The following is a 26,411-nucleotide window of genomic DNA, read 5'->3' on the forward strand; positions in this document are numbered from 1 at the left end:
ACACACAGGTCAGATTTATGAGGCTGGTCACCAGGGAGTGTGGTTTTCAGTCTGTCAGAATTACCAAATGAGACATCCAAGGACAGGAACTGGCAACAGTTCCCAACATGCTCAGGCCACTATGGCCTGGCTCACACCACATGCACTCAATTCTGTGGGAGGAAGCTTGAGGGCCTGGGAGATGGAGTTCCTGGCGTGGACACAGAGAAGTACAGCTGTTTCCTTTCAGCTTTATTTTCTAGTGGAAATTTCACAAGCCAAGTTTTGGAGGTGGGGAGAGGTGGGGAAAGGTGGGAATCTGACAATGTAGAATAACAGAGCTGACAGTGGGTGTTTCCTCCTGAGCTAAACCAGAATTTTCCTGGGCAGCAAAGAATAATAGAATGGGCCCAGGTTTTAGAGTCCAAGTGGTCTAGGTGGGATCTTGGACCCCGCCACTTGCTAACGGTGTGCCCTAAGGATAGTTCCATAACCTCTCTGAGCTTCAATTTTGTCTTCTGTGCAAAATGGGGCTGAAGCACCTCACAAGATTATCACAGAGATACTCTGCTACTGGACTGTCTTCCTTCCCTTCTCAGCTCTCTAATGAACGCTCTGGCCCACATTTTGGGTGGAGGCCTCCCAGGCAGGCCCACCTGCTTTGCTCCTGCCCTCTTCTCTCCCTGTTCACCTAGAAAGGACCCAAGAGCAGCTCCCAGGAAGGCCTGCCCCATCAGAGCTGGCTAGCAAGGGGCCTGCGGGGATGCTGGGAAGACACCACTGCACTCTCACCCAGTGACCTTTCCCCAGAGCTCCTAGGGAGCGGGTGCTCACATCTCCCCTTCCCAGGGTACCTTTGGGTGGTGCACAAATAACCAGTTAGTTAGCTCATGTCCCTGAATTGGCAGGACAGCCTTGTAGGCCCCAGGGACATTCAGTGACCTCAGTCTCAGAGAATGTGGGGGGAATTCCATGAGAGGCAGGACTGCACAGCCCAGCCTGAAGGGAAGGTCAGGGCAGGCTGGGGAGTTGACAGAGCCAGCTGAGGTGTGGGGTGGTGTACTGTACCCCTGGGTGTCAGGGTGGCCCCCACAAGCCCAGGGAAGACAGCCAGCTGCGTGGTCTGCAGGCCAGGCGCACTTGAGGATGTTGCCACACTGAGCCTGCCTCTCCCGCACTGGGGACTGCCCCCAGAATTGTTTTCAAGGCTTCCTACTGCAGCTGCTCGGCCCCGCCTGTTTCCTCCAGGGAGACATTGCTCAAAGAGAGGCCCAGGGCCTTTTCCCAGCCCTGGGGGCTGCCCTGGAGCCAGGCCTCAGAGGTCTCAGCTCTGGAGTCCCTGCCAGCTGCTTCTCCAGAATTTGCTTCTCTGCCTTCTCCTACTGGGGTGGAGGTGAAGAGTATCTAGGATGGCCAGTTGGAGCAGATATCAATAAAGGATGACCAGTTAAATGTGAATTTCAAGTAAACAGTAAATAATTCTTTATGATCAATATGTCCCATGCAATATTCGAGACATACTAAAAAGTATTTGTTGTTTATCTAGAATTCAAATTTAATAGGCCACCTGGCAATCCTGGCCTCACCTCATTTTTTAAATTCTAAGAATATCCCTCTTCTCAGCTTATCTGTGGGGAGACACTTAGAAATAAGGGCAGCTGGGCGTGGTGGCTCATGCCTGCAAGCCCAACACTTCAGGAGGCCAACGTGGGAAGATCGCTTTTGCCCAGCAGTTCAAGACCAGCCTGGGCAACATAGCAAGACCTTGCCTCTACTTTAAAAAATTTTTATTTTAATTAAAATTATGAAAGAAATAAGAGTACACATAAGGCATTAGTGTTTTCCATGTGATTACAAATATAAATCTGGTTTTAAAACTCTGGGACACTATTGATCTTTGCAAACATTTCCTTTCTTTCTTTTTCTTTTTCTTTCTTTCTTTTTTTTTTTTTTTTTAAGACAGAGTCTCATTCTGTTGCCCAGGCTGGAGTGCAGTGGCGCAATCTCAGCTCACTGCAACCTCCACCTTCCAGGTTCAAGCGATTCTCCTGCCGCAGCCTCCCGAGTAGCTGGGATTACAGTCACCCGCCACCACGCCCAGCTAATTTTTGTATTTTTAGTAGAGACAGGGTTTCACCATGTTGGCCAGGATGGTCTCAAACTCCTGGCCTCAAGTGATCTGCCTGCCTCAGACTCCCAAAGTGTTGGGATTACAGGCATGAGCCACCTCACCCAGCCGCAAACATTTCCTAAACTAAATTTTGTATTAACTACAAATTACATAGTTCCTTATTGTAATAAAATCTCTAGTGGCTAATTTGTTTTCTGTGCTTTTCTTTCTGTATTTTGTTACCCATATGTGTTTTGGAAATGTCCTGCTAGCGTACAGGAGACTACTCTATTCTTATCTAATTATCAATGCTGTTGAAGGAAAATATCCTTTTACCTTTCTCTTCTGTTCCTTTTAAGAAAAGCCCAAGCATGAACCTGCACTCTGTTGCCCCTGGAAAGGGAAGCTGCTAGGTGGGTCCCAGTGTTTTTGGGAGGGTGGCTCCTGGTGAGTGACAGACACCCCTGGTGTATGCAGAGTCTTAAATGTCTGCTCTGGATGTTGAGTATGTGAGGCCAGAGGCCCAATTCTACAGGCTGGACCAGAGGAGGGCGTTTTTGGATGTTTTTAGGGCTGTGAGAATGTGTTCCCTTTATTTGTGCCTCTTTCTGCTTCTTTTCCCCTCTTTTCTCCAAAGGAATAGAAATATCAGTGTTCCAAAGTCCAGAGTCACAGGATGAGGGTGTTGGGGGTAGAGCTCCTCCAGGGCCTGCACAAAGGTCCCAGGTCTCTGCCTCTGAGCATGTGGTGGGGACCTGAGTCACCTTGCAAATGCACCCTAGCTTGGAGAGCCTGCCCCGGCAGCTGCCCGACCCCTCCCAGGCCCAGCTGCTCCTCTAGGTCACTCAGGAAGAAGCCTTGGGAACATCCGGGCCTGCCTGTGGCAGCACCCTGGCAGGGTACCAGCTTGGGGCCCTCCCTGCCCTTGCGGGGAGCCAGCATTGGAACCACCCCGCTGAGTCTGGAAATCCTCAGTCTTCTGACGTAGTTCCTCCTCAGCCACGAATGCAGGCAGAGCCTCCCTGGGCGGGCCCTGCAGCTCACCAGCTGCCGGTCTCTCCCCCAACCTCCCACGCCTCTTCCCACACCTGCCTTCCAGTATTCTCCAGCACTTTGTCAAGATGCCTTAATGAGGCTAGGTTGCAGCAGGCCAGCAGCATACTCACCTGGCTCAGGGAGTGTGACACAGCGTACGTGCTACCCAGAGCAGCTCCACTGAACTCCCATGTTGACAGCAGGGCCCTACCTTCCCCGAACATGGGCTGGCAAGGTTCCTCCATCACTCACCTTCTTCTAAATCTACCAGGAAGCCCTGGGATAGAGCTCTCAGTCTCAGGCTGAGATTGCTGGGTTCAAATCCTACCTCTCCCACTTACTAGGTGAAGTGAACTAACCTCTCTGGGCCTTAGTGTTCTCATCTGTGAAAGGGGGATAATAACCATCCTGTATCACAGGCTATTGTTGAGGATTAAATGAGGCAACACATTGAAAGAGCTTAGAAAAATGCCTGGCACATAGTAAGTGCTTATTAGATGTTAGCTGTCATCTAGATTTGCCAGGTGTCCTCTATGGTCATCAACATTTAGTCCCTGCAGTGGGCAGCACTCAGTACAAGGCACTAAATTGCAGACATAAGAAATACAAGCTGTCGCCCCCAGCTGCTGCTTTTAGGTACCCTTGGAGAAACCCTAAAAGCACCTGCATAGTAGATTTCTCTTCTCTTTCTTTCTTTTTTTTTTTTTTTTGAGACAGAGTCTTCCTCTGTCGCCCCGGCTGGAGTGCAGTGGCACGATCTCAGCTCACTGCAACCTCCACTTCCCGGGTTCAAGCAATTCTCCTGCCTCAGCCTCCTGAGTACCTGGGACTACAGATGCACACCACCACGCCTGGCTACTTTTTGTATTTTTAGTAGAGACAGGGTTTCAACATATTGGCCAGGCTGGTCTCAAACTCCTGACCTCGGGATCTGCCCGCCTCGGCCTCCCAAAGTGCTGGGATTACAGGTGTGCACCACCGTGCCCAGCCTCTCTCTCTTCCTTCCTTCTTCCTCTCTCTTTCTATCTTTCTTTCTTTTCTCTTTCTTTCCTTTCTCTTTCTATTTCTCTTTCTTTCCTTTCTCTCTCTCTCTTTCTTTGACAGGCTCTCACTCTGTTGCTCAGGTTGGATTGCAGTGGTGTGATCTTGGCTCACTGCAGCCTCAATCTCCTAGGCTCAAGTGATCCTCCCACCTCAGCCTCCCAAGTAGCTGGGAAGAGAGGCGTGTGCTACCATACCCAGGTAAAGCATAGTGGATTTCTGTTGTGCTTTATGGCAACATTTGCATGAATCTTTGGAATGTTCCTCCTGCACTTGGAGAAAATCTCACATTAAATGTCCCTGCCTCTCCAGGGTAGAAGCCAGAAACTCGAATTCCCATCATCCCTTCTGGTAGGGAATGGGCCATGGCCAGGCTCCACGTCAGAGGGATTTGGGTGAGAGCCTGTGGAAGCAGGAGACCTCAGGTGCCTCAAGGGTGGGTGCTCCCCTCCGTGCTTTCGTATGCTTTTCTTTAGAAGTCATTGCAGATTGAATTGTGTCCACCTCCAAAAAAAGATGCGTTGGAGTCCTAACCCTCAGGATCAGAACGTGACCTCTTTTGGAAATAGGGTCTTTGCCAATGATCAAGTTAAGACGAGGTCATTAGGGTGGACCCTGATCCAATGAGTCCTTATAAAAAGGGGAAATTGAACACAGAGGCAAACCTGCACACAGGGAGAACCCCGTGTAAAGATGAAGTCAGCATCAGCATGATGCTTCTGCAACACACAAATGCCAAAGATGGCAGCAAACCACCAGAAGACAGAGGCAGGGAGCAGATCCTCTATTACAGCCCTCAAGAGGAACCAGCCCCGCTGACACCTTGACCTTGGACTTCCAGCCTCCAGAACTGTGAGAGGATACATTGCTGCTGTTCAAGCCACCCAGACTGTGGTATTTTGTTACAGCCACCTTAGCAAACTATATGGAGGGGAAGCTCCTATGTGTTGTGTCAAATGTAAGCTCCTAAAAGCACGAAATTAATTGTGTCTGTTTTATTTATTGGTGCATGGATGGTGCCCAAGAAATGTGTGTTCAATAAATGAATGTCTTCTCCATCGTTCCCAATGCAGAACATACAGGATAGGAAAAGGCCAGTCTTTGAAAATCCCACACTTCTTATCCATTACCCTCAGAACTCAGCTATGGTCCAGGGAGGGACTGTGCCTGCCAGTGCCCCGACAGACATCCACAGAGACCTCCGATGCAGCGGGGCCTCGGGAGCTGGGTGGGCAGTGGGGCTGGTGGGTGGACGTCCATCCTTGTGGCTTTCAGGCCTATACCAAGAGCTGAAGAGACCGTATAGATCCTACTCCAACTCTTCCATTAAAAAACACAAAGCCCACAAGTCCCAGTGAGTATCTAGGTATCTCCCTGACCCATCTCTTTCCACAGGGCACAGCCACCCAAATCGACCTCAGGCTTGGCTGAAAGACACATCAGCATGGACCATTTCAAATCTCTTCCACGCCATTTTTAGGTCTCTCTCTTTATGTATATATATATATAAAATATGTGTGTATATGTGTGTACATATATGCATATCTATTTTATGCTTGGCAGGGTCACACTGAGGAGGTGCTTCGTGGCAGGGAGCACTTCTGAGTTCTGAAGAGAAGGAATCCTGTTGCCTGTGGTCACACAGTGGCTCTCGTGACATGCTTCCCAGCCAGAAGAAGGGTCTGCACAACGTACTTGGCTAATCTAAGTGTGGTTAGGTTGGGAATCTTCTCTCCCTTGGACTCTGAGTGTGCAAGTGTGTGTGCACGTGTGTGTGTGCACGTGTGTGTGTGGGAGGGAGAATGTGGTAGGGAGACCTAGGAAGGCTTCTCCCAGAGGAAGAGGTGAGGCCGCCTGCCCAGGCCTCTCTCCATCTGCCTGCGCAGACCAGATCAGAATGAAGACCGAAGCCCCCCACATGGGTCCCTGGGAGTCCAAGGGCACTGCCCAGAGGGGTTCAGCCTCCAGGCCACACCCAGGCGGGTCTGGGAATGACCCTCCTTTGTGTTAAGAAACATGAGCCTCCTGGATTCCACTTGGGGCTGGTGTGTCCTTCACAGAGAGCCCTTTGTGCCTGGGAGAGGGTTGGCCCCTATTCTGGCAGCCATCCAGATACTGCCTGCCTCCAGCCACCCTGCCCTGGGGCTCCCCACCATTCCTCCTCTCCAGCTGCACCTCCCTTCCTCCCAGGGTGCAGTCACCCACTGAGGGCAGGGCACCCAGGGGAGCCTGAGCTGTGCCAGAAGCATGACCCTGAGAGCCCCAGGCCAGAGGCTGGGATGACGCCAAGGACTGCTGTCACGGAGAAGAGAGAGCTCTGGGGACAGCCCACATGTGGGGACAGCCCAAAAGAGTTGGGGCTGCTTGGCAGGCCCACTTCAGGGCATCAGGGATGAGAAACATCCATCAGGGCCAGGCCAGGCTCCATGACTGCTGCTCTGAAGCAGAAAAGCCCCCTACTCCATGTTCATCTTGCCAGGGCAGAGGGTGGGCTACAGCGGGATCTGGCTTGTTGCTGGGAGACACCATCACTGAAGGTCCACGATTATCATTGCAACTGTTCATGTGCCTTTAAAAAATTAAATTAAAAAAAAAACCCAACATGAGAAATCTCATGCTTGTCAGAGTCGTCCTCCCCCGCTGTCGGCTCCCATTATGAATCCGTGGCATCTTCTGCTGAGAGTTAATTACATGTTGTGTGAAAGATACCAGGCTTCCTTTAAAAATTTTTTCTCCTGGATGGGTTTTGACCCCGTCAGCTGCCTCCCTCTGCTTCCTCCCTGTGCAGCAGGAAAGAAGGGCATGCCTGGGGGAGGCACAGGCCTGATGTCCCGGCCCTCTGCTCCTCAGAGCCCGCATCCCTCCCGCTGATTGCTCAAGGCCTCCCTGAACCCAGGCAGTTGTCACCCAGTGCCCGGAGAGCCCGCTCCTGCCAGAGCGCGGGGATCATGACAAAGCACAAATGGAGGTGCTATTTAAGGTGCCAAGCACTTAGCCCTCCACAGGCTGTTTCCTCTCACCCTCCTCCCTCACAAAAAGGGGGGTCAGGTGGAGGGAGGGGTGCAAATGGCTTCCTGAAGCCATCCCTGTGAAGGCTTAAAAGGGAATGTGACCCCTCCAGGAGGAGAAAGACAGAGCCTCCCAGTTGCTGGTTCTTTTTTTCTGCTTGCTCCCACACATAGACAGAAATTCTCATTCTCGAGATGGCTCATCTTTTCTCCTAAGAGGCGATGACCCACTCCGGAAGCAACAAGTGTGGACTAATACCTTGAGTTACTGCCTCTCTGCAGTGTTGAATTTCACCTCTTTAAGAGACGGCCAGTGGCACAGCTGTTGGGACCTCTCAGAGCATGTTACAACACCCCTTGCTCTGACAAGTCACAGCGTCTCGGAGCTGGAAGGGCCTTCTCGGCCAACCCCTGCCCTGAACTCAGGCACATCTTAAAGTAAAGAATTCGTAGTCTGGCACAGTGGCTCACGCCTCTAATCCCAGCACTTCGGGAGGCCAAGGCAGATGGATCACCTGAGGTCAGGAGTTCGATACCAGCCTGGCCAACACGGTGAAACCCCATCTTTACTAGATATACAAAAAATTAGCCAGGCGTGGTGGTGGGCACCTGTAATCCCAGCTACTTGGGAGGTTGAGGCAGGAGAATTGCTTGAACCCAGGAGGCAGAGGTTGCAGTGAGCCGAGATCATGCCCTTGTACTCTAGCCTGGACAACAAAAGTGAAACTCTGTCTTTACAAAAAAAAAAAAAAAAAAAAAAAAGCGGAGAATTTTCTACTGTCCCCAGATATTAGTCTTGTACACCAATCAATAAAGGAAAACTCAAGATTGTGAGTTAAAAGTAATCATGTCTATAATGACAACTCTCAACTAACTACATACAGAATACTTACTTTTTAATGGGGGCAAAGTACTTTTCTTCATTCTAAACTTGATAGTGTAGAATATGGGGATGTCAACTCATTTTAATTGTTAGGACAAATTAAGAAGAGCACTCTGCTGCCACTGGATTCCAAAATAAAATACAATTATGAATTTTATATTATTTTGAATAACTTGCTTTGCAGCTTCCCATCATAGGTACAACCAAGAATTGACTTTATAAAAAGAATAACTGCTCTGTTTATTTGGTTTTATTCTTCAAAGCAGTGTTAGGTCAGTCATAGTGGCTCACGCCTGTAATCCCAGCACTTTGGGAGGCCAAGGTGGGCAGATCACTTGAGGTTAGGAGTTCAAGACCACCCTGGCCAACATGTCAAAACCCCATCTCTACTAAAAATACAAAAATCAGCCAGATGTGGTGGCGCATGAACCTCCGCCTCCTGGGGGGTTGCAGTGAGCCAAGATCACACCACTGCACGCCAGCTTGGGTGATGGAGTGATACTCTGTCAAAAAAAAAAAAAAAAAAAGCACAGTGTTGAGTACTGAAAGGGCTGAGGAGGCGCATTCGGCTAGTGTGACAAACCACTGGATTACTGAAGAGTGGGTCGTCCACAGCCTCTAAATCCCAGAGGTTTCAAACGCAGTGTGTAAAACCTGTTAAATTGAAAAATCCTGTGCCTTGTGCCCAGAGATTCTGATTTAGTAGGTCTAGGGTGGGACCTTGCATTCTGCATTTTTTAGCAAGCATCATGGCTAATTCTGATGCAAGCAGCCATCCTTCCAAGTGTAGAGACTCCACAGGGGTGATGGCTGTGGCTTATAGCCATGGGAATCAGCTGGACCCCAGCAACTGCTGCTCTCTTCCCAGCCACAACTTTCCAGGAATGTACATTTCAGGAAATTACTTGTATATGCATTTTTTAAAAATCATTTTTTCCCCTTGGTTATAAAGCTAATGTAAGGCTGGGTGCAGTGGCTCTTGCCTGTAATCCCAGCACTTTGGGAGGCCGAGGCAGATGGATCACCTGAGGTTGGGAGTTCAAGACCAGCCTGACCAACATGGAGAATCTCTGTCTCTACTAAAAATACAAAATTAGCTGGGTGTCGTGGCACATGCCTGTAATCCCAGCTACTCAGGAGGCTGAGGCAGGAGAATCGCTTGAACCCAGGAGGCAGAGGTTGCAGTGAACCGAGATCATGCCACTGCACTCCAGCCTGGGCGACAAGAGTGAAACTCCATCTAAAAAAAAAAAACAAAAAACAAAAACAAAAAAAACGCCAAGTGAAAGTGAAGACACAGCCACGTGGAGAGAAAGCCATGTGCAGAGGGTGCCGTGATGCAGCTGGAAGCCAAGGGACGTCAAGGATTGCCCTCTAGGAACAGGTGAGGAAAGCAGAAGGAGCCCTGCTGCCACCTGGACTTCAGACCTCTAGCTTCCAGAACTGTGAGAGAGTGAATTGCTGTTATTTTGTCTGGTGCTTTGTTGTGCAATCCTAGGAAACTAATCTACTATATGTCCCCTGGTGTGGTGTCAGCTGAGCCCGAAGACCTAAGGTACAAAGGACAGTTCTTGCTCCCTCTCAGAAGGGCATCCAGTCCAGCCTGCTAATCTGTTTTCCCTGGGAACATTTCTTGCTGGTCACAGGAGCAAGAGCCCAGTAAGGGCCCATCAGGGGCCTGTCATCCATTAGGGCAGGGTCTGGTTTAGTGCTTTCTTCAGGGCCACATCTCACGTGTTAAGAGGAACACACAAAAAATCAACTCAGTGTTTTTCTTCAAACTCTTGGATTTTGGCCAGCTGCAGTGGCTCACACCTGTAATCACAGCAGTTTGGGAGGCTGAGGCAGGCAGATCACTTGAGGCCAGGAGTCCAAGACCAACATGTTGAAACCCCATCTCTACTAAAAATACAAAAATTAGCTGAGCGTGGTGGCACATGCCTGTAATCCTAGCTACTCAGAAGGCTGGGGCATAGGAATCACTTGAACCCGGGCGGCAGAAGTTTCAGTTGCAGTGAAAGAGCAAGACTCTGTCTCCAAAAAAAAAAGGCTCTTAGATTTAACAAAATGGAATAAGTGTTTATTAGGCTCTTTCAACACCTCCTGGATTAAAGCCTCATTCAGCAGCTCACACTTTGCCACTGTTCAGGCCTCAGACGGATTCACTACCAGGGCCTCTCAGGCCCTAAGCCCCTGACTGTCAGGCTGGGAGGTTAAGCTACTGTTACATCCCTGACTACTCCTAGATCGGTCTTTTCTCTCGTGGCTTCTGAAAAGTTGCCCTCTCAGGTTGATCGTCTCGATCTTGGACAGAACTGAGACCTAAAGAACCCCATGTGCATATTATACACTTGAGGAAGTTGTTACCTCAAGAGTTACAAAGTCTAACACATTTTCAGCCATCCTTTACCAAGTGCTCACTGGGTGCCACTTACTTCCTCATGTTCTCACAAGAGCCCTACAAGGTAGGCTATGATATAATAAGAAACATATATTTGGTCTCTGCCCCCAATTCCTGGCCCAGAGCTCCTAAAACCTTTGCAATTTCCTGAACAATAGAGGTTCTAGGTGCATCTTTTGTTCTAATATTTTATCTTTGGCACAGGTTTCTGACACAGAGCTCCCAATCCCCTTGGCATTTCCTGGGTGACAGGAGCATCATTTGTTCTAAGGAGGTGACTCTCGGTGGACTCCTGGATGGGGGCTGGTCGCCAGAAAGACCAAGCCATGGTTAGAATCCTGGATCTTTCAGCCCCACCCCTCATTCCGTGAAGATGGGAGAAGCGCTGGAAATGGAGTTAATAATCGATCGTGTCTATGTGATGAAGCCTCCATCAAAACCCCTGAACTATGGGGGTGTGGAGAGCTTGTGCGCTGCTGAGTACATGGAGGGTGGTATCCCTGAGAGGACAAGGATGCTGTGTCCCTTCCCCCATTCCTTGCCCTCGGCATCTCTCCTGTCTGGCGGTTCCTCTGTATCGTTTGTAATATTGTTTTAATAAACTGGTAAATGTACTTAAAGTGCTTTCCTGAATTCTGTGAGCCACTCTAGCAAATGATCAAACCTGAAAAAGGGGTTATGAGAACCTCCGATTTATAGCAAACAGGTCAGAAGATCCAGAAGCCCAGATCTGTGCCTGGCATCTGAAGTGGGGGGCTGAGCCTGAAACCCATGGGATCTGACTTTAACTTCAGGTAAATGGTGTCAGAATTGAATTAAACTCTATACACCCAGCTGGTGCTGGAGAATTAGTTCTTGGGGGAAAACTTCTACCCCCGACATTTGATCACAGAAGTATCCTGTTGGGTGTAAATAGAGAGAAAAGAAGTCTATTTTTTCCTTTACGTAAGTACAACAATCTCTATTTTACAATTTAAAAAACTGAGGACCAGAAATACCAGCAGGCAGCCCAAGGTAGCAAAGCTTGTACATGGCAGAGCCAGAAGCAGAGTCAAGTCTTTTTAACACCGAGTGTCTGGCTGTCTGTTCTGTTAGGTAGTCAAGAATGGCTTAGAGGATCAGTGGAAGGCAGCTTGTCAGTAGAGTGATAAATGCTAACAAGGGATGCCAGATGTTTTGAGAATTTATGCCAAACCTTTTGAGGCAGATGTTCCCAGTTCCACTCAGTTTCATCTCCACCTTTTCTGGCATCTGGAGTAATAAGGAATTTTGTCATCACATGGCCCCTGAAAATAAGCTAATCCCTGCTAACTCACCTCTTGATTTTTAAATCTCAATTTCAATAAGTCTATGCCCAAAAAGTTGCAAGGAAAGTGAGCCCTCTAAATATATACAAACAAAATCCTTTTTTTTTTTTTTTTTTGAGATGGAGTCTCACTCTGTTGCCCAGGCTGGAGTGCAGTGGCACAACCTTGGCTCACTGCAACCTCTGCCTCCCGGGTTCAAGTGAGTCTCCTGCCTCGGCCTCCCGAGTAGCTGGGATTACAGGCACGCACCACCACACCCAGCTAATTTTTGTATTTTTAGTAGAGACGGGGTTTCACCATATTGGTCAGGCTGGTCTGGAACTCCTGACCTTGTGATTCGCCCGCCTCGGCCTCCCAAAGTGCTGGGATTACAGGCATGAGCCACCGCGCCCCGCCAATTAAATTTCTAACACATGAACTTTGGAGGTCACATCCAAACCACAGCAAATTGCTCTTTGGAAAAAGTTTTGTGAAGAGAAGCAGCCTCTAATTTATTTTTAAATATGACATGCTAGCTTTAGTGAGGTTCGCTTGTGTTCCTGAGTGTGGGTTTATGCACAACAGGTTAGCTTTAGTGAGGTACACTTATATCCCCTTGACCCTCAGCCCTGGTTCCAACTGCTAGGTTAGGAGCTAAGGCTCTTTCTGCTGAACAGTTGCTGTGGGTCAAGCAGGATGATGTTCCCAGGCCAAAAAGCCTGGGCTGAACTCTCAGGCAAAGAGCAGGCAGGCAGAAATCCTCAACAAAATACTAGCAAACTGAAGTCAACAACACATCAAAAAGATCATTCATCATGATCAAGTCGAATTTATCTCAGGGATGCAAGGATGGTTCAACATATGCAAATCAATCAGTGTGATGCATCATATCAACAGAATGAAGGACAAAAGCCATATGACCATTTCAACTGATACTGAAAAAGCATTTGATAAAATTCAACATCCTTTCATGATTAAAAAAAAAAAGAATCCTCAAAAAACTGGGCATAGAAGGAACATACCTCAACACAATAAAAGCCATATATGACAGACCCACAGCTAGTATCACACTGAACGAGAGAAATCTGAAAGCCTTTCTTCTGAGATCTGGAACACAACAAGAATGCCCACTTTCACCACTGTGATTCAACATAGTACTGGAAGTCCTAGCTAGAGCAACCAGACAAGAGAAAGAAAGGACATCAAATTGGAAAGGAAGAAGTCAAATTATCCTTGTTTGCAGATGAAGTGATGTTACATTTGGAAAAACCCAAAGAATCCAGCAAAAAACTATTTGAACTGATAAATTCAGTAAAGTTTTAGGATACAAAATTCAACATACAAAGATCAGTAACATTTATATATACCAACAGTGAACAATCTGAAAAAGAAATCAAGAAAGTGATCCCATTTACAATAGCTGCAAATAAAATAATATACCCAGAATTAAACTTAACCAAAGAAGTGAAAGATCTCTACACTGAAAGCTATAAAGCATTGATGCAAGAAATTGGAGAGGACAGGCCGGGCACAGTGGCTCACGTCTGTAATCCTAGCACTTTGGGAGGCCGAGGCGGGCGGATCACCTGATGTCAAGAGTTTGAGATCAGCCTGGGCAACATGGTGAAACCCCATCTCTACTAAAAATACAAAATTAGCCGGGCGTGGTGGCACATGCCTGTAATCCCAGCTAATCGGGAGGCTGAGGTAGGAGAATTGCTTGAATCTGGGAGGCAGAGGATGTAGTGAGCTGAGATCACGCCACTGCACTCCAGCCTTGGCAACAAAAGTATATCTCCGTCTCACCAAAAAAAAAAAAAAAAGAAATTGGAGAGGACACCAAAAAATGGAAAGATATTCCATGTTCATGGAATGGAATAATCAATATTGTTAAAATGTCCATACTATCCAAAGCAATCTACAGATCCAATGCAATCCCTATCAAAATACCAATGACGGCCAGGTGCAGTGGGTCACAACTGTAATCCCAGCACTTTGGGAGGCTAAGGCCGGTGGATCACTTGAGCCAATGAATTTGAAATCAGCCTGGGAAACATGGCACAACTCCATCTCTACAAGAAATACCAAAATTAGTCAGGCATGTAGCACACACCTGTAGTGCCAGGTATTTGGGAGGCTGAGATGGGAGGATCACTTGAGCCTGGGCGATGGACGTTGCATTGAGCCAAAATCATGCTGCTGCACTCCAGCTTGAGTGACAGAGCAAGAACTCTGTCTCAAAACAAAACAAAACCACAAGAAAAAAGTCAGTGACATTCTTCACAGAAACAGAAAAAATAATCCTAAAATTTATATGGAACCACAAAAGACCCAGAAGAGCTAAAGCCATCACAAGCAAAAAGAATAAAACTGGAGGAATCACATTACTTGACTTCAAATTATACTACAGAGCTATAGTAACCAAAATAGGCACAGAACTGGCATAAAAATAAACACATAGACCAATGGAACAGAATAGAGAATCCAGAAACAAATCCATACACCTACGGTGAACTCATTTTTTATAAAAGTGCCAAGAACATACATTGGGGAAAGGACAGTCTCTTCAATAAGTGGTGCTGGGAAAACAATATCCACATGCAGAAGAATGAAACTGACCCCTACCTCACCATATATAAAAATCAAATCAAAATGGATTAAATACTTAAATCTAAGACCTCAAACTATGAAACTACTAAAGGAAAACCTGGGGCAACTCTCCAGGACATTGTTCTGGGCAAAGATTTCCTGAGCAAATACCCTAAAAGCACAGGCAAACAAAGGGAAAATGGATAAAAGAGATCACATCAAGTTAAAAAACCTTCTGCACAGCAAACAAAATAATCAACAAAGTGAAGAGACAACCCACAGAATGGAAGAAAATATTTGCAAACTACCCATCTGACAAGAAATTAATAATCAAAATATATAAGTAGCTCAAACAACTCAACAGGAAAAAAATTTAATAATCCAATTTTTAAAATGGGGAAAATATCTGAATAGAAGTTTCTGAAGAGAGGACATACAAATGGCAAACAGATATATAAAAAGGTGCTCAACATCATTGATCATCAGAGAAATGCAAATCAAAACTACAATGAGTTGTCATATCTCAATCCAGTTAAAATGGTTTCTTTCAAAAGATGGGCAATAATTAATGCTGGCGAGGATGTGGAAAAAAGGGAACCCTCATACACTTTTGGTAAGAATGTAAACTAATATAGCTGCTATGAAGAACAATATGGAAGTTCCTCAAAAAACTAAAAATATAACTACTATGTGATCCAGCAATTCTACTACTAGGTATGTCGAAGAGATATCTGCACTCTTATGTTTAAAATTCACAACAGCCAAGATTTGGAAGCAACCTAAATGTCCACCAATAGATGTATGGATAAAGAAAATGTGGTACATATGGGCCAGGCACAGCGGCTCACACCTGTAATCCCAGCACTTTGGGAGGCCAAGGTGGGTGGATCACGAGGTCAGGAGTTCAAGACCAGCCTGGCCAAGATGGTGAAACCCCATCTCTACTAAAAATACAAAAATTAGCTGGGCATGGTGGCAGGCGCCTGTAATCCCAGCTACCTAGGAGGCTGAGGCAGGAGAATTGCTTGAACCGGGTGGGCAGAGGTTGCAGTGAGCCGATATCACACCACTGCACTCCAGCCTGGGCAACAGAGTGAGACTCTGTCTCAAAAAAAAAAAAAAAAAAGAAAAAAGAAAAGAAAATGTGGTACATATACACAATGGAGTACTATTTAGCCATAAAAAAGAATTTGCAATGACATGGATGGAACTGGAGAACATTATGTTAAGCAAAACAGGCCACACAAAGAAAGACAAATTTCACATGTTCTCACTAATTTTTGGGAGCTGAAAATTAAAACAAATTACTGGCAAGGTGGCTCACACCTGTAATCCTAGCACTTTGGGAGGCCAAGGCCGACAGATCACCTGAGGTCAGGAGTTCAAGACCAGTCAGGCCAACATGGTGAACCCTGTCTCTACTAATAATACAAAAATTACCTGGGGGTGGTGGCACATGCCTGTAATCCCAGCTACTCAGGAGGCTGAAGCAGGAGAATCACTTGAACCCAGGGGCAGAGGTTGCAGTGAGCCAAGATTGCGTCACTGCACTCCAGCCTGGGCAACAGAACAAGACTCTGTCTCAAAAAAAAAAAAAAAAGATTAAAACAATTGAACCCATGGAGACAGAGAGTAGTAGAAGGATGGTTACCAGAAGGGCAGGTGGACCAGGGATGAGGGGGAGTGAGGATGGTTAATGGATATAAAAATGTAGCTACACGGAAGGAATAAAATCTAGTACTTAGTAGCACAACAGGATGACTACAGTCAATAATAATTTATCATACATGTAAAAATAACTAAAAGAAGGCTGGATGCGGTGGCTCACACCTGTAATCCCAGCACTTTGGGAGACCGAGGCAGGCAGGCAGATCACTTGAGGTTAGGAGTTTGAGATCAGCCTGGCCAACATGCGGAAACCCCGTCTCTACTAAAAATACAAAAAATGAGAGGCCAAGGCGGGCAGATCATGAGGTCAAGAGATCGCCCACATGGTGAAACCTGTCTCTACTAAAAATACAAAAAAAAAAAGCCAGGCGTGATGGTGCGCACCTGTAGCCCCAGCTAGTCCAGAGGCTGAGGCAGGAGAATCACCTGAACCCAGAAGGCAGAGGCTGCAGTGAGACAAGATCATGCCACTGCACTCCAGCCTGGGCGACAGAGTGAGACTCTCTCAAACAAAACAAAACAAAACAAACAAACAAACAAAAACTACTAAAAGAGTATGATTGGAATATTTGTAACACAGAACAGATAAATGCTTGAGGTGATGAATACTCCACTTACCCTGACATGATTATTATGCATTGTATGTTTATACCAAAATAGCTCATGTACCCCATAAATATACACACCTACTATGTACCCAGAAATTTTAAAAAATCTAGAAAATGATCAAATCTAAAATCTAAGCTAATTTCTATTTGAATTAAGAAAAATTGTTTTCCTTAAAAAAAGAAACTGCAGATAGGGTCAAAACCCAAGATGAGGCTGTCTTGGAAGCAGAGACAGCACACAGGAAGCCCCATCAGACACAAAGGAAGCCTATGAGGCCAAACGTGGGGGCAAAAGACAGAAGAGCCGACAGCTCATTTGCTTCCCTGGGAGTTCCACTAAGGAGTGGCAAGGATGGAGTGCTTGCCTCCCAGTGGGCTGCTGGGTGGAGAGGAAAGCTGAATACAGCAAAGCCTCTCAAAGCAGGCAAAGCCTGGTAAAGGCTGTAGTGGAAGTGCCAAGGGTCAAGTTAACTCGTGAGAAAAGCTTCATGAAGGTGGCAATCGAGCTGGGCCCAAGCCAAAAGCATAAGTAATCAGAATTAGAAACGGTGGAGGAGTCAACCCCTACTGAGACAGTTCGGGTTCTCAGCCTGAAGGAAAATGTGGAAGTTGGAGGTTGTGGAGTTTGTGGCTTAAGCCACAGCCCCCTCCCACACCTGGCCTTAGCTCCCAGGATACCTGCCCCCTCACTGGGCCAGGCCACGAACTTCCCGAAGGGCAACCACATAAAGCACAGGACCTTCCACCACTCACACTTTCCAAACCTATCCCTGGCCACTATTTCTTCCCTCTGATGTCACAGGGCTCTGCATCTTGTCCCACCTCAGCAAAATTAGACCCCCTGGTTTCCCAAGAGATGTCATTTTTAACTCTTTTCTACAGGCGCCTGGAGCACAGGGCTTCCCAGAAGTCTGATTCAATGCTATTTTGAGCTGGGTTAGATTGGCAGAAATGAACCACCCACCCTTGGAAAAGTCACACTTGGGAAAAGACTGCCCCAGCAGAGGTGGACTGGGAGCTCCTCCTTCTCCGCATGAGTTTGAATGGGGGTCATACGGAGCAAGGAGATGCTCACATGGTTTCTGCAAAGCTGTGCTGACAAACAGCTCTGGACAGATCCAGACCGGTTCTGTTCACCCAGCTGTTATGCCGCTTCTGCCTGCAAGATGAGAAAGACACCTCCCCTCCCCAGGTTGGCATCATTTATTGAACCATGGCTTTGGAAAGAACAACAAGTTCAAATCCCGGAAAGAGGCCGAGCGTGAATTCCAGCTGGAGGCCCACCAATGACAGCCCTGTCTTGCTATCCTGGGGGGCATGGCATGGGTGGGCAGGGTGCGATGGGGTGGAGGGAAGGAAGTCCAAGCACCTGTGGATGCTTGCTGCCTTACTCTGTCCTCTTGGCTCCACGTCACCCTTCCTTCCTGCCTGACGTGATCAGGGAAATCTGTGGGGTTAAAGAAGCTTCCAGAAGCCACTTAGTCCCCCTGCAGGTAGATGCTTAAGGGTCTCTTGCTCACTTTGAGCATTCTAGAACCACAGATGCAGCCTCTCAGAGTGGTTACTGAGCACCAACTCAGGGGCAGACCATAGCGCCCAGCCTTGTTACAAGCGAGGAAGGTGACTCTCAGTGGACTGGGGCTCTTGAATTCCTTTACCCTCAGACATACATCCTTTCAACCCCATTCCACGATGGTGACGGGGTCTGTGGTCAAGGGAGGGGGTCAGGTTAGGTCAGTGCAGTTCTTCAAGTCGGACCCCAAGCAGGCAGCACCAGTCTCCAAGAGTAGGGCTCGGCCAGAGCTGCTCCCATCAAAGGGAACTGGGTGGGGCCCTGTTATCCAGACACAAATGTCTGCTGGGCCCCTGGGACCCAGGGTGTCCAAAGGTAGTTCTTTTCCTCCCTCAGAAACTTGGCCCAGGGCCTTTCCCAGCAAGTGCCTCCCCCTCCTCCCGCCCGCGGGTTCCCTTCCCAGGCCACCCTGGGGCGGGCCCAGCCACCCACTCAGTGAGGGCTTCAGCACGTGGCTGTGGGGGGCGGCAGGTTTCCTCTCCGCCCCGGCAGCTCTACATAGGGTGGTTTTCGCCCTCTCTTCTCCCCCATCCCCCGTGACTTCTTGTAAAAGGCTCCGGTGTCCCCACCCACCTCCGCCCTCCCGCGGCTGCCAGACCGGTGCCTGCCCCCGCCTCCCCCGGAGGCCGCGCTCTCTCCCCGCCCCTGGCAGCGGGCTCTGCTTCGGAAACTGTTGACTCAGAGGGTGGCCGGGCGGCCAGCGTCTGATGTCAGCCTGGAGCTGGGCCAGGGAGTGCAGGGCGGGAGGCGCTGGGAGCGAGGGAGGAAGGGTGCGGGGCCGGGCCGGGCCGGGCCGGGCCGGGCCGGGTGGGCGCCCGCGGCAGGCGGAGGGGCTGCGCTCGGCGCCCCGGCTGCGCGCTCGGCCTCGGCGGCGGCCCGGGCACCCGTGACTCAGGGTGCGTCACCGGAGCAGATGCCCGGGGCGGTTGGAGGCTCCCGGGCTCCCGCTGACTCATCAGAAAGGCCTGCCGCGCGGCCCGGGGGGCGGGGGAACGTGGGGGACCGCGGGGAGCTGCCGGGCAGGCGGCAGCCGAGGTCGTTTGAGGCGCGCAGAGCCTCCGGAAAACCCCACGGAGACGGCTGCGCGGGGGCGGGGCGATCGGCACTGACCAGGTCACCTGCAGCGCGGGCTGACGGAGGGCGACTGAAGGAGGGAGTAAGTCTCCCACCCCCAGCAGCCGGTGGCCGCTTCCGAAGCCTGCCCCCGTCCACTGCCGAGCGGCGCCCCGCGGGTCCTCAGCCAGCGCGCCCGAAGCGCCCCCGCCCCGTGTCGCTCGCGCTGCGTTATGGGGAGAAGGCGGTTCCTGAGCACCAGCGCGGGCCTTGGTGACACCGGAGGTCGCTGGGGTCTTCCCCCTCCCCTTAAGACTCTGGGTCTGTCTGTGGGAAGAGCTTTCATTCCCCACCTCACTCTACGCCGACCCTCTCCGGGGGAGGCTCCACTGGCACTGTAGACACCACGTGCTGGGTAAAAAGGCCTGGTCCCAGCGCTTTCCTGTCACTGACTGCTAACCCCAAGGAGCCGTGGCACTCAGGAAATGCGGCAGGGGGCTGGAGAACTATCAGGAAGGGGTGTGGGCAGAGAAGAGGCTTCCACCCTGTCTTGGAACACCGACACAGTCCATGGCATTCACAAGAGGTGGGAGGCTCCTCTGTGCACGGTGCCTTCTGCCCCCGGTACAGGTGGAGGAGGGGATTTGACTGGTCCTCACCCTCTCTGCATTTATAGTCTGGGCACACCTTGGGCAGTGCGGCAGGAGGGCGCTGTGGAGTACAGGCACATGCAGAAGCTGTGGCGAGGGCTTCCTGGTGGAGCTGGCAGTAGGGCAGGGACCTTGAAGGGGAATGATTTGAACAGATCGGAAAAGACATTCCAGACAGAAACAAATGCCTGAAACCCAAACCGAGAAGCAGGAAAGAGCAGATTGCGTTCTGGGAATGGCAGGGAGTGCAGTTTGACTGGAAGACCTGAGGCTCAGAGGCGCATCACGGCCCAGATGCAGACCACAGAGGCAGGCACAGTGGCGCAGGAGGATCGAGGACCTGGAGTCACGGGGTTCCGCCCGCTGCCCCTGGGGAACCGAGTCATGCCAGTTCCCAGACAGATGAATTCCTTCCAATAATTCCACAGTCCTGCTCAGTCCCAGCCGCCAAGCCTCCTGGCCTTGGATGGCTGCTGTCTAATGCAGATGCTCTTTCGTCCAGATTTCAAATATTTTTCCTATTCTGTCCTTTGATCACTAACATTTATGTTTATCTACATCAGCATCCCTCAATCCTGACAGCACTCTGGAATTATCTAGGGGTGCTTTAAAAAACAAAAATGTTGATGCATGGCCCTCCTCCAGGAAATCTGATTTTTTTGGTCTGGGGCGGGGCCCAGGCATCAGCAGACTTTTAATGAGCAGTTAGAGAGGAGAACCACTGATGGAGATGGTCACCAGGGAGTGTCCAGGTCAGACTGCCACAGAAGAGCGCAGCCTCCTGGCCTTCAGACCCAACTGGGACAAACCCCGAGAACAGCCTTGGCAGACCTCCAGGGGCAGCTGGACTCCCTGAGGCTGGATGTTGCAGCCTCTCCCAGGCATCCACTCTGCAGCTGAGGCCAAAGTTTCCAACGGGAAGGGAGGGTGAGGCTTCTATTTGTTTCCCAAGAGCCAGCTGACCTTTGAAGCTAGTGATAACCACCACAAACCTCACTGGTGGGAGAATGAGGCACTGCAGCCAGTTCTCATCAACCCCACATCCCTGCAAGGGGCCCCAAGGCGGACGTGTCACCATCCTCTGCAACTCTGGGCCTCAGAAGTGGAAGAGGTCCAGCCATGGCCAGATGGGGGATCTGGGGAACAGGTCCTCTGCTTTCTGGGAAAATAGAGGTGATGATTCCTGGCCCCAAAGGTTCTTGTTGGGAGTCTTGAGATAAATCCCCTAGCAGTGCTCAGCATGGGGAGAATTTTCAGTGACTGTTCCCTTCCTCCTGTTTTGCTAGTAACTCTTTTCACAAATTTAGGAGAGTCTCCGAGTCTGGGCCTTGCCACTCCTCACTCAGCATCTGACCATCCCCACCTCCTGGATCTACAGGGTTCATAGAGGAGGACCCAGAAGAGGGAAAGTCAGGCTGAGGAACATGGCCTCCCTGCTGCAAGGGAAATGACATCGGTTACCAAGGAGGTGACCTGCTATCCTTTTCCAAGACTGAAAAGCAGAAATATGGCCTGAGCCTAGAGGGTCTAAGAGAACAATAGGAAGAATTTCCTGACAAAGGACAATGTTGCCTAAAGGACCCATGAAGCTCCGTGAAAATAGGAGACTCCTGAGCACCAGACCCTTCTCCACCAGGCAGTGTTTTTCCCATATGACAGGTGAGAAAACTGAGGCTGAGAGACATGTAATAACTTGCTGAAGCAGTAACCAGCACACCATATAGCTGAAATCTGTAGATCAGCAGTTAAAAGTGGCAGGGCAAGTCCTCTCTGACTTTCAGCTCTAAGAGCCTAGGATTGTGTGTTTTTCTGCTTAAGCCTGGGAATCAGAGTCCTACAAAAGCCGCGCCTAATCCTGGGGGTGTGGGCTTTAAGCCCAGAGAGAAAGCATGTTATTGGAATACTCATGCACTTTTCTCCCTTTGAATCCCACCACGGAAAGAAAATTCTGTGACGTGTACCCAGTATTTATTGAAGGGTATTTCCTAGCAAGAAAATGAGGACGACTGGCCAGGCACGGTGGCTCACGCCTGTAATCCCAGCATTTTGGGAGGCCCAGGCAGGCAGATCACCTGAGGTCAGGAGTTCGAGACCAGCCTGACCAACATAGAGAAACCCCGTCTCTACTAAAAATACAAAATTAGCTGGGCGTGGGATGGCGCATGCCTGTAATTCCAGCTACTCCTGAGGCTGAGGCAGGAGAATCGCTTGAACCCGGGAGACAGAGGTTGCAGTGAGCTGAGATCAAGCCATCGCACTCCAGCCTGGGCAAGAGTGAGACTCTGTCAAAAAAACAAAGAAAATGTGGTACATATATACTATTGGAGTACTATTTAGCCGTCAAAGAAAAAAAAAAAGAAAGAAGGAAAGAAAGAAAAAGAAAGAAAATGAAGGCGATTGTCAACAGCCTCTGGAAATACAGAGCAGGGTCCAGAAGATGGCCCCTTCTTAGATGGCGGGCTGGACAGTGCTGCTCCTTCTTAGCCACTGGCGGCAGAAAGACAAAGCCTGGTAATTCTGTTCTTGGGATTCTCCCTGTCACCTCTCCTTGTAGGTCACAAGCTTCCTGATGCGACAGCTCGTGGGACTACTAGAAGGAAAGATACTCCTTTTCCCATTTTACAGATCAGGAAACTGAGACTGGACAGAAACACCACCAGGATTGAACTGTGAATGGATCTGACTCCAATCCACAAACTCTTTACCTGGTCTCGAAAAGAGGCCCTGGCAACCTACTACGGACCAGGGGGGAACCCGCCCGCCGTCACAGGCCGGGCTCTCCCCGCTGCGGGGCGGCCCGGGCGCGGCGGGACAGGGAGCGGAAGGAACGGGCTTGGCGCGCACTCGCGGAGGCCCAGGCAGGATTCGAGCGCCAGGGAGGCGCCCATTTCCCTTCCCCCGCGCCTGGGAACGCGGTGCTGGGGGCGGGGCCCGACCGCTGCCCCCTCCAACCGCCTCGACCGCCAGGTGCCCCGAAGCCTGGCCTCCCCTCCCACCCCCGCGCCTGTTCCCGGCGCAGCCCGAGCCTCGGTGGTCACGTCTCCCCATCCGGCCCCAAAGTACTAACCAGCCGCAGCCGCGCCGACCCCGCGCTGGGTGGGAGGGCGCGGGGAGGGCGGGGGAGGGCCGGGAGGGCCGGGAGGGCGCGGAGAGGGCGGGGCAAGGAGGTGAGGGGAGGGCAGGTTGCCCGGGCCCCGCCCGCTGCGCCCGGGTCGACCGGGGAGAGGCGCGGGCAAGGCGCAGCGCCGCAGCCACCGCCCCTGCCGGGCGCTCGGCGAGCGGGGGCAGGGCGGGGAGAGGCCTGGCCGGGGATGCCGCGAGGCCGCGCCTCTAGGGCTGTGCGCGGGCGGGTGTTGCTGGGGAGAAAAGCGCGCTACGGCCCCGCCCGAGTCCCGCGGGCACAGCGCTCTCTGCTGGTGTGGGTCGAGAACTGCATGAGACTAATTAAAGACCATCATCCACTTAAAAAAAAAAAAACCTAATTCGAATCGGAACCTCACTGTGTTACTGTGAATATGTCTAATTACTATTCGTCAATTTAAAAAAATTAATACATTGAAATAAACTAAGAAAGAAAAACCTGATTCAATAGTGTGTCATAGGCGTTGCAGGTTTGAAATGTGGAGAAGGAAAAAAGAAAAAGAATCACTCATCATACCTTTATCTAGAAAGAAGCACTTAGAATATTCGTGTCTGTCTTTTCAGGGCTTCTTATCTGCAAATCTATGCATGTATGCATTCTTTAGAGGATAAAAAAGGCCGGTGGTGACTCATACCGGTAAGCCCAACTACTCAGGAGACTGAGACGAGAAGATCTAGGGTATCGCTTGAGCCCAGGAGTTCAAGGTTGCAGTGAGCTATGATGACACCACTGCACTCCAGCCTGGGTGACAGAGCAGGGCCTTATTAATAAATTAATTTATAAATTAATAAATAAATTATACAATATTGTCAGCTTTGTGAACGCAGAGGCCTTATTTTGTTCACTGCTCTATCCTCAGTGCCTGGAACACTGGTAGTTGTCTGGGTGCTCAAAAACCATTTGTTGTTTCTACCAAAATGGGATCATGCTTTACACAGTAGGACCATCATTTTTTGCATACTTAAATGTGCTAGTATGATGCCCTGACCCCCTCAATGAGAATATGTGAGAGATGGCTGGTTCACTGGCCTCTTTTTTTGTTTTTTTTTTGAGGCAGGATTTCATACTTGTTGCCCAGGCTGGAGTGCAATGGCGCCATCTCGGCTCACTGCAACCTCTGGCTCCTGGGTTCAAGTGATTCTCCTGCCTCAGCCTCCCGAGTAGCTGGGATTACAGGCGTGCACCACCACACCTGGCTGATTTTGTATTTTTAGTGGAGATGGAGTTTCTCCATATTGGTCAGGCTGGTCTCGAACTCCCGACCTCAGGTGATCTGCCTGCCTTGACCTCCCAAAGTGCTGGGATTACAGGCCTGAACCACCGCACCTTGCCCCACTGGCCTCTTTAACAAGAATCTGGAGGCCAGATGTGTTTGGGATTTAGAATTATTCACAGTGCACATATAAGGTGACTCTCCACCATGCTCAGTCCTATCACATGTTCTGTAGCACCATGTTTTGCTCCTTCAAAGCTGACTTCTGTAGTCTCACAAGTTTATGTTAATCCCATCCATGCCTGTCTCTCTCAGGAAACTGCCCTGTCTGGTTTGCTCACCATAGTACTCTCAGCGTGGAGTGGGTGCTCCGTAAATATGTGTTGGATGAACGAATGAATGAATGAATGAATGATGAATACTCTATCCTGGTTGCCTCCCCTGGAGTCATGTGTGGAGTTCTGGTCATCCCATCTCAGGACAAGCCCCAGAGAACCAGAATCATAGAAAGGGGGAGGTGTTAGTTTGCCCATCCAACAGAGCATCTGTTAGGTGCCAGGCTCTGTGCTAGGCTGTGGGGATCTAAAAAAGATGCAGGCCAGGGGTGGTGGCTCATGCCTGTAATCCCAGCACTTTGGGAGGCTGAGGCGTGTGGATCACTTGAGGTCAGGAGTTCAAGACCAGCCTGGACAACATGGCAAAACTCCATCTCTACTAAAAAAAAAAAAGCCAGGCGTGGTGGTGGGAGCCCGTAATCCCAGCTACTTGGGAGGCTGAGACAGGTGAATCACTTGAAACTGGGAGGCGGAGGTTGCAGTGAGCTGAGATTTCACCACTGCACTCCAGCCTGGGAGAAGAGCGAGACTCCATCTCAAAAATAAATAAATAAATATTTTAAAATAAAAAAGATGCAGCCCGTGTCCTCAAGAGCTACCAAAATGTAGCAAACTGAAAAGACCTGTCAGCAGGGTCAAAACAGGGAGCAGGTGGCATGCTCAAGGGTGTGGACAGGGTGTAGGATAGCCAGGGGATGGTCCAGTTCCCGGGAACCAAAGGGGAAAGGCAAGAGGAGGGAGCGGTTAACCAGACCTAGAGAGAGAGGGCGAGCTAGGTGCAGGGCCCCTTCAAGGGCTCCAGCCTCTGCTGGGAGATTCAGCCCGCCAGAGGCAACTGGACAGGAAATGAGCCCAGGAAGGACTACCCTGACCCCACTGTCCTCCCCCAGGCTTTTCTGCTCCACTTTGCTTGACCACAAAGCAAAGAGGCAGGGGAAGCATTGAGGCAGTCCACGAACATCAGCCTCCAGGTGCAGAGCAGGGTGGATGGTGGGTGACAGGACAGCTGGAAGCTATCCAGTACCAAGAATGAGGCTGCGATAGCCAACAGGAACAGGAAGGGATGTGATCATAGTCACAGATACCATGACCACAGGCTTGGCCTGGACTGGGTTTGGGCTGGCAGAGAGAGGTCAGAAGCATATGACCCTTGCAGAGGGAGTGTCATCAAATTAAGTAAAGTTGGGGACAAAGGACAAAATATTCTAATGTCAAAGCTCAGTGTAAGACAAAGAAAAGGAAGCGCCACCTCACCCAGTCTCTCCAAATGGAGGACTATGCCAAAGGGTGATACCTCATGGGAAAATTCACCTGCAAACGGGGAGGAAAAATGCATATCTCTCTCTCTCTCTCTCTCACACGCACACACAAAGCCAGGTATCTTAGGAAGGTGGAGGACAGAGACACAATGTCTCATGTTGGTGAATTGGTGAATCCCTATCTTAGGTGTAAATCAGAAAGCTTCTTGGAGAAAAAAACACATTCAAAACCTGCTTGCAGCTGGTATGTGCCTGTAGTCCCAGCTACTCAGAAGGCTGAGGTGGGAAGATGGCTTGAGCCCAGGTGTTTAAGACCAGCCTTGGAAACATAGTGAAACCCCATTGCTAAAAAAAACTATACAAACAAAAAAATTTGCTTGCAAAACACCCAGCTGGACTCACTGTGGGTTACAAGCATGTTTAAGACTTGGTCTCTGAGAAACCAGTTGATTGCCACCTCAAGATCTTAACTTCTAAAACACAAAAATAGACCCACAAAGTCACAAAGCAATGTTTCTCAAAGCCACAGGGGAACTGCCTCCTACAGATAAAAAGATCCCTGCTTTGAGCCTGAATTA

At 49.7% G+C, this 26,411-nt stretch overlaps 1 long non-coding RNA gene and 1 pseudogene across 1 annotated transcript; one reads left to right on the plus strand and one right to left on the minus strand.

The window, feature by feature from the left end:
* Nucleotides 1-9,373: 9,373 nt before the first annotated feature.
* LOC134761960 (uncharacterized) lies at nt 9,374-23,013 on the minus strand. The gene is made up of 3 exons (XR_010141238.1): nt 22,952-23,013; nt 15,773-15,909; nt 9,374-11,708 (listed from the first exon to the last, which is right to left on the minus strand). It is a non-coding gene; the product is annotated as an uncharacterized LOC134761960 (long non-coding RNA).
* LOC129047499 (myosin IC heavy chain-like) lies at nt 19,095-23,599 on the plus strand (annotated as a pseudogene).
* Nucleotides 23,600-26,411: the final 2,812 nt, after the last annotated feature.

This window comes from Pongo abelii, chromosome 7 (genome assembly GCF_028885655.2).
Source record: "Pongo abelii isolate AG06213 chromosome 7, NHGRI_mPonAbe1-v2.0_pri, whole genome shotgun sequence".
NCBI lineage: Eukaryota > Metazoa > Chordata > Mammalia > Primates > Hominidae > Pongo > Pongo abelii.